Source organism: Rhea americana, unplaced genomic scaffold (genome assembly GCF_003343005.1).
Source record: "Rhea americana isolate MKP2758 unplaced genomic scaffold, rheAme1 scaffold_297, whole genome shotgun sequence".
Lineage (NCBI taxonomy): Eukaryota > Metazoa > Chordata > Aves > Rheiformes > Rheidae > Rhea > Rhea americana.
Window position 1 is genome coordinate 77,310 of NW_028186420.1, and position 7,669 is coordinate 84,978.

Genomic DNA, 7,669 nt, shown 5'->3' on the forward strand with positions numbered 1-7,669 from the left:
GACTTAGGAAATCGCTCTGATTGCATCTCGCAGCATCAAAGCTGTGCAGGCGCCGGGTGGGGGGGGGAGCCCGGGGGGGCTCCGGCTTTGTCCCAGGTGATTGCCCGGGCTAATTGCTTCACCCGGCGGTTCCCAGCAAGGTGCCATCGCTGGCGAAAATTGCAGCCAAATGTGGCAGATAAAGCGGCGTTTTGCAAAGCACCCGGCATCGCAGCAGGGCCCCCAGGCACATCGGGGCAGGGACGAGCCCGGGACTGCGAGCGCCGGGGCGGCACGGCGGACGCGTGGGGCAGGCGGCGCTGGGAGGTGTCCCGGCGGGCGGTGGCGGAGGGGGCCGTGGTGTCGTCCCCCCCCGCCGCGCAGCACCCGGCCGCCCAGCTGTGCAAACAGCGGCGGCACCGCGCCGGGCCCCGCGCCAGCCCCTTCGCCTCCAGTGACACAGCGCGGCAGGAATGAGGCGGAAGCGAGCCTGGCCCGGCTGCTGCACCGCTGCCAAGGCCCCCGGGAGACGGGGAGGGGGAGGAAACCTTAAAAAAAAAAAGAAGAAGAAAAGAAAATTAAAAACCCTGGGCAGTTTGGGCTCTTCGCGCTGCTGGGGTGGTTTCCACGCTCGCACCCGGCACGTTTGCTTTGCTCATGGAGGCAGGAGGAGCCTGGATGCAGCTGCAGCGAACCCCCGGGGCCTCTGCATGCAGCGAGAGCGAAAGGCCTCAGGGCTTTAATCGTTTCCAGGTCTCTCGGCCGCAAAGGCTCCRACAGCCTCTGCTGCCGGGGGGCAGAAACCGGGAGGCGGTGCGGAGCCAGGGCCGGCGCAGCGGGGACGGGCCGGCGCGCTCCCTCCTGCCGGAGGCCGGGGCTCGCCTCCCGCCCCCAGAGCAGACCTGCCCGGAGGGGCAATGCCCGTCCCGGGGCCGGCAGACGCGGAGCGCGGGCGGCTCGGAGCAGGCACCCCGCMGCGCTCAGGGGACACGAGTGTCGCCGGGTTGGTGCGAGCCCYGTGCTGCATCCGGGCCCGCAGCTCCCGCGGCTCCCAGCATCGTGGAGCCGGGGACATGCATGCACCCGGCGTGCGTGGGGCCAGGGGACACCCGTGCTCTTGCCTCCTTGCAAGAGACAGACAGCTGACAATATCTAGTCTTTGGCGCGTCCCCAAGAGGTCGGGCGCCCCTCTGCTTTGCCCAGCTCCCGGCCCYGTCACGGGCCGATTTCCACCACCTGCTCCCCGCTCGCCGTTCCCAGCCACCCTGAGCAAACATGTCTTGGGGTCACCAGGCTGAAGCAGCGGAGCCCGATGAGTCTGTTTCCTCCAAGACAAGGAGGAAAGCAAAAACCAGAGCAGCAGGAGTTGGCCAGACGTGTCCTCTTCCTGAGTGCCTGCTGCGSCCTGCCTCATCCTGCATCTCCTGTCCCGCCAGCTGCCTGTGTCCTCGTCCCCTTCCTCATCTCTGCAGCAGGGATCCAGCCACTCTCCTGGGGTAACGAGCAGTCCAGGGTGCTCCTGGGCTGCAATCACTCCCATTGCAGATTCCTGGCCCAGAGGAGCAGGAACGTCCCGGATCAGGGCATGGCAGCGCGAGCGGTTTCGCCTCCACTTTGTAAAATCACGGTGCAAAACGAACCAGCCCGTACGAATGGGCCGGGGACTCCTCTCGGCAGCACTGAGCCGTCGGCCTCGCTGGAGGGGATCTGCTGGTCCTGGGACACCCAGGTACCCTTGCCGTGATGCTGGCTCCTGCCCTGGGCTCGAGCCCTGCMGCATCACCTGCCAGATGGCTGCAAAGCCCTATTCCGTGTCCGCAAGCGATGCGCGTGAGCAAGGGACCTGCTCCTGGGAGAGACGCAGCCTCCCCAAACGAGGTCCTGTGCGCTCCCGGCTCCACGGGGCCCTGCCCGGGCTGGAAGGAGCTGGAGGGAGCCAGCTCCGCTAAGCGGCCTCGCTTGTCTCCGTATCGTCCGCCCGGGCTGCTGGGTGGCAGTGTTGGGATGCACACCGCGCGCGGGACTGCGCACGCCGAGCCGCGCGGCGCACGCCGGCGGGGGTGCCGGCTGCGCGCGGGGCCAGGCCGCACCGCGTGCGCCCTCCCCGGGGACCCCGTCCAGCTCTGCGCTGCGCTGCCCGCCGTCGCTTCGCCCTGATGAGTCCCAGCCCCTGCTCTCCCTCCGGGCCCCTCGGGGCTTGATCCAAGYGGTGCGATTGCTTGGGAGCGTGGCCGTGCCCGACACCAGGGAAACGCTCTGCATTCGTCCCGGATTGCCAATCCCACCTAAACCTTATTTATTTGCCTTTGCGGCTCTGCTGCCTCCCTCTCGAGCTGATTCCCGCGGCGCCCGTGCCAGGCTGCCCGCGAGCGCGCCGGGGCCCTCCCGGCTGCAGCCGGCTCGTGGCCGGATGCTGCGACCCGGGGCCCCTCGGAGCCGGTTTTGGGTTTCAGCGCCCGCCCAGCCTCCCCGCATTCCTGCCGTCCCGGGGGCCTCCCAGCGGCCAGCCCCTCCGTTCGGCAGCGAGAGCTTTTGGAGAAGCCCCCCGCGCTCCCTCCCCGGCTGACGTGTCTCCCCGCGGCCGTGCACCCAGGGACAGAGCCGGCTCGACAGTGCCGGGCACGGCGAGCCGAGGCGGGGGAAGCACCCGCGGCTCCCTGGAGCAGCAGCTTCGCACCCTCGAGCCCTCGGGTTTTATCACGGCGGGGGCTTGCGCAGGGTGCGGTGCGGCAGGGAAGCCTCCAGCGGGCCCTCGCCTCGGAGCCGGCACCCACGCAGGGAGCAGCGGGAGCCCCGCTGGGCCACCCTGCGCTCGCCCTGGCCCGCTTGCCCTCGTGGCCCGGCCGCCCCCCAGCAGCCCCCAGGCTCAGCTGGCAGCTCCAAGCAACCTCTTCCCGGGCTCCCGCGGAGGGAGGATGCGGCAGGCGCCGACGGAGGGCGAGCGCTGCCGGCGTCGCTTGCTGCTCAGCCACRCCGTGCCTCGGTTTCCCCGTGTGGGAAGCTCCGGGGAGAGGAGCAATCGCACCTCCCTCCGCTCCTTGGCGCCGGCAGCTCCGCTCCGGTTGGAAGAGGTGGGCGTCCGTCGCCTTCCTCCTAGCAAAGCAAACCCCAGCGCTGCCGAAGCACCCAGCAAACGCCGCCCGGGCTGGCGCGGTGCCCAGGCTTCTGCTTCCCGCTATCCGAAYGGGGGGCGGCGCTGAAGGGAAGCCCGGGCCGGGTCGCTCCGGCCGCCCAGGCGCATCCCGACGCTCCCCGCACCCCGACCCTCCCGCGGGAGCCGTCCCCAGGGCTCACCAGGGAGCACGGCCCAGCACCTGGGACGGCTGCCGGCAAAAAGACGGATTATTCTGAACGACCCTGCGGCATGAAGGGGGGAGGTCGGGCTCTGAGCCCCTCTGCGGGGAGGGCAGAGGACGCCCCAACTCGTCACACCGGTGCAAAGCCGTCAGGGGATCCAGGCCACCTTGTGCTCTCCCCCTCGCTCGGGGGGCCCCCAAGGTGCCTCACGACCAAAAGCAGAGGGGGGAAGCGTGCCACGAGAGGACAGAGGGGCCTGGAGGGTCCCGTCCCCGTCACCCCCGTCGCCCCGCCGAGGAGGCCCGGCTGGGAGGGGCAGCGCTAATGCCCAAGGGCCCCGTTTTCGGTCCCGGCTAATGGGCTCTTTCCACCGGCACAATGGAGCTGGCCGTCCGGAAGCGGCGCTGGGGCCCCGGGAGCTGCAGCCGGTGCCGGCGGGGAGGCTCGAGGCGCCGCGGCCAGCGCAGCGGGGCCGGAGCGGGGCCAAGGCGCCTCCAGGGCTTCGTCGCTCGCGAGCGCGAAGAGCCGGGGCGAAGGGATGCGCCCCGGGACGCGCTCCGGCGCGGCCGGGTAAACAGGAGCCTCCTCCGCATTGTCCCTCTTCCTCCGGCCGCTTCCGCCCAGCCCCGCTCGCTCCTTCCCCAGAGGAAGCGCCCGCATCCTTCCTCGCATCCCTCGGACCCCTTTCCAGCCGCCCCGAGGCTCYGCCGCTCCCGTCCGGGCCGCGCCGGGCCGCGCCGTGCCCTGGCCGGGGCGGGGATGGAGCCGGCGGCCCCGGCTCTGCCTCGGCAGCCGCTTTGCGGGGCGCGGGCAGCGCAGCCGTGCGTCGTCCCCTGCCGTCCCCGGCTTTCGCGGCTTAGTGGGGCTGAGCGAGGGGGCAACTTTCTGCAGGGGCGAAACCCTCCCCGGGCGCAGTTTGCCTCCCCGAAGCCTCCCCGGCCTCTCCGTGGGGCGTTCTTTGTTTTCCCCTGCCTGCTGCTCTTTAAATTCTCACTAATGCAATTTTAATCAGGCCGAGGTGCCTGCCAACTGTCACGCAAGCCGCCGCAGCACCTCCGCGAAATTTCGCGGCGGCAGACGGCAGCGGGGCGGCGCCTCCGGGAGCCCCCAGCCGGGGTTTGGTCCCCGGCGTCGCAGGCCAGTCCCCATCTCCTGGGTGTTTTTTGGCAAAATAAGTCCTGTATCCCGCCAGGTGAACAGCCTGCGAAGTAAACCAGGATGAATTGCATCTGATAAACTGCGATGATTTGCATCCAATAAGCCGGAGTGAATTGCATCCGATGAGCCGGGCTGAATGCAGCTTGCAGTTCCTTATCTTCTGACGATGCTCCGCATCCTTCAAGCCCCCGGCTGACAAGCGCTGAGCGAGGACCTGCTTTCCGGAGCGCCTGCTATTTAAGGCTCARCCCTGCGCGCACCCCCACGAACGCCTCCCACCGCGGCGAGGAGCGCGAGCCCTCGTCTGCTGTCGTGCAGCCTGGTGGGCACGGGGAATAAAAGCCCAGACGCCACGGGCGATAACCGCTGCTGCAGCGCCTCAGGGATAACCTTTGCGGGCCCGAGAGCGCCGGGATGCTCACAGTCCTTCCGGCGGCCCCGACGGTTTGGAGAGCTTCGCGTCGCATCGGCCCCTTCACGCGAATGCCGGCCGGCTGCGAGCTCCCACGCRGGACCCCAACCCGCCGGGAAACCCTCGCGGCACGCCACGCTGCGGCAGGGAAACCCAGCCCCAAAATGGAGCACCAGGCAAAGACGAAGAAGACGYGGGAGAAAGCGGAGAGCGGGAGAGCACGGCACGCCGCAGGGCACAGGGGCCTTGCAAAGGCCGGAGTGCGTGAGCAGAAGAAGCCTGCTTCCTGCATTTTGGCAAGTCGATGCGTTTTACCCCAAGGAGTCACCTCTGCTGATCACATCCCTCCTCGGTTTCTTGCCAACTGCTGCCTGCAGCTGGTTGGAGACCACGGGCGAGCGGCGGCGCGGCCCGGCCCCGGACGGCGGAGGCGGCCGTGCCTGGTGGCGCAGCTCCCGGCAGGGACAGCTCTGTGCTGCTCCGCGCGGCTGCACCCTCCATCCCCCGGGTCTCCAGGGACGTGCCGCCGCGGTTGTGCTGCTGCCACCCTCCCAGATCGCTGCAGGAAGCTCCGCACTTGCCCCCAGCCAGGCCGGCGTCGGAGCCGTGGCCAAGACGGAGCCTGCTCCAAGGTGCCCTCACCGGTGCGGGGACCAGCCTTTTCCCACCAGCACCTGCACAGGAGACAAGGACTTGAGGAAGGAGAGTTTGGGGGGAAAAGGACCAAACTGGCCCTTGCCCCCATGCAGGCTGGCGAAGGGCCCCAGCACCTCGCTGCACCAGGCAGGGCTGTGCTGAGGGGGCTGCGGGGACCTCCGGGGGCCCCCAGCAGCGATAAGCTAGATGTGGTCACCCTGCCTTCACCAAGGCCTTCCCTGGCCGGAGGATCTGCTTAGCGCCGATGCACTGCAGTATCGTGCTGCGGGCACGCAGCGCCCGCAGGCACGGCAGCCGGGAAGCAGGCCGCCTTCAGCCACCCGTTAAACGCAGCAGAAAGCATCCTCCGGCTGCTGTAACACGGGCTGGTGCCTCCGCCGCCCGTCCCAGCCAGCCAAGTCCCCCCTGGGCGGCTCGGGCTGCTGCGCTGGAGCAGCTCCTCTGCCTCCCCAAAAACAAAAGGATGAGCTAGCCCGCTGCACCAGGAGCATAAAATCAATTTGCATGCATTTCCACATGGTACGTTTGATGTTTCGGGTCCATTCCAAGGCCGTTTGCAACGCAGGGGTTTGCAGCGTCTACCCCCGCCGTGCAGAGCTCGCCCACGTTACGAGCTTGATGTGCACGCCTGATTTCACGAGCTCGGCTAAAAGCCCCAGAACTTTATAAATGAAGCTGAGCTGCAGCAGAAAGTGCCCAGGCAAGCATGAAAAAGCGGGGTCTTTCCCGCACCAAAGCCAGGCRAGACGAGGGGCGTTTGATGACCCGCGTGCAGCCGGGGTCTCTTTTCTCTTTGGAGCCGGGGGGTGGGGAGCTCCCAGCGGGTGAGTCACGCRGCCCTGCACAAACCCCCAGGAAGGGACCCGGCCACGCTCCGGAAAGCCCCTTGTTATTAATGACATGTGCCGGGACCTCCTCGGAGAGCCGCTCTGCTGTGGGAACGCCGCTGGGAAGGCGGCGGATGGGAATGACCTCGGCGGTGGCGAGGACGGCCGGCGCTCGCCGGGAGTGGAGTGGTGGCGGCCGGGGCGGGGGGGGGGAAGGGGGGCTCCGGAGAAAAAGATGATGGCAGAAATGCAATATATAGAGGGAAATCCAGGGCTGTGCTCGGCTCCCCGCGCCGCAGCCACGGAGGCGGCGTGTGCCGGGGTGCTGAGAGCAGCCCACGCAGCCGGTCCCTGCCCGCAGCGCGGCCGGCCCCACTGAGCCAGGCCGTGCCAGCCATCCACCCCGCGCCGCTAGGCCGTGGGGGCAAAATGGGCTTTTTTTTTTTTTCTTTTTTTTCTTTTTTTCCCCTGCACAATTGCTATTTCTTTTCGCCGCACCGAAGAGCCGTTTGTTCCTCGGCCTCGCCACCATCTGCCCGGCGGGGCCGAGCCGCTGCACGGCCTCCTGCCAGGTCCTAGAGCCGGCCCCATCRCAGCAAGGGGAGCCCGCGGGGTTCCGGAGATAAAGGCGAATCTGCCTTGGTGGAAGGAGGGGGGATTTTCTGCAAGCCCTGCTGGATGCCTGGTGTCTGGTTGCAAACGGTTCGTACGGCCRGATTTGCGGGGCTGTGAGGCCGGCGCCGTTAGAGCGCAGGTCTGGCCAAAACGACCCGGCTGAAACGAAAACACAATCCGACAAAAGGCGATGCAGGGCACTGCYGTGCCCCCTCTCCCCGGCACGGGGAACGGGGAGCGCGGCCTCGCAGCGCCGGCTCTGGCGGTGGGAAGCAGGAGCTGGGTGAAGGCAGGACCACATGCCGGTCACCTAAAGGAGCGGGAATGTTTGCAGGCCCGTGTGTGCAGCTGGGGGGGGCTTCAAATCCTCCAGTGCTCCTGGAAGCACTTCTAGGGAATGCCTCGAGCCCGAACCCAAGCCTGTCTGCAGTGAGGCCATTGGGTTTTGCCTTTGCAAGCAAAACCACTTCCCCTACCGCAGCCTCTCGTGGCCTGCCAGCATCTCCTGCTCTGCGATGCGCGGCTCGCGTCTCCCAGGGACCGGACGCCTAAGCCTCGCTGGAGCTTGGCGGAGGGAATTGGGATGGCTCAGAGGTGGCTGGGAGACACGGCGTTACGCGCCCTTCTCCCCAGTCTGCCCGTCAACCCTGCAGCCTGGCTAATGCTCAGGGAGAGGCAGAGGGATGCAAGGAGGGGGGTGTGTTAAAAGGTAGGAGGAGTCTTG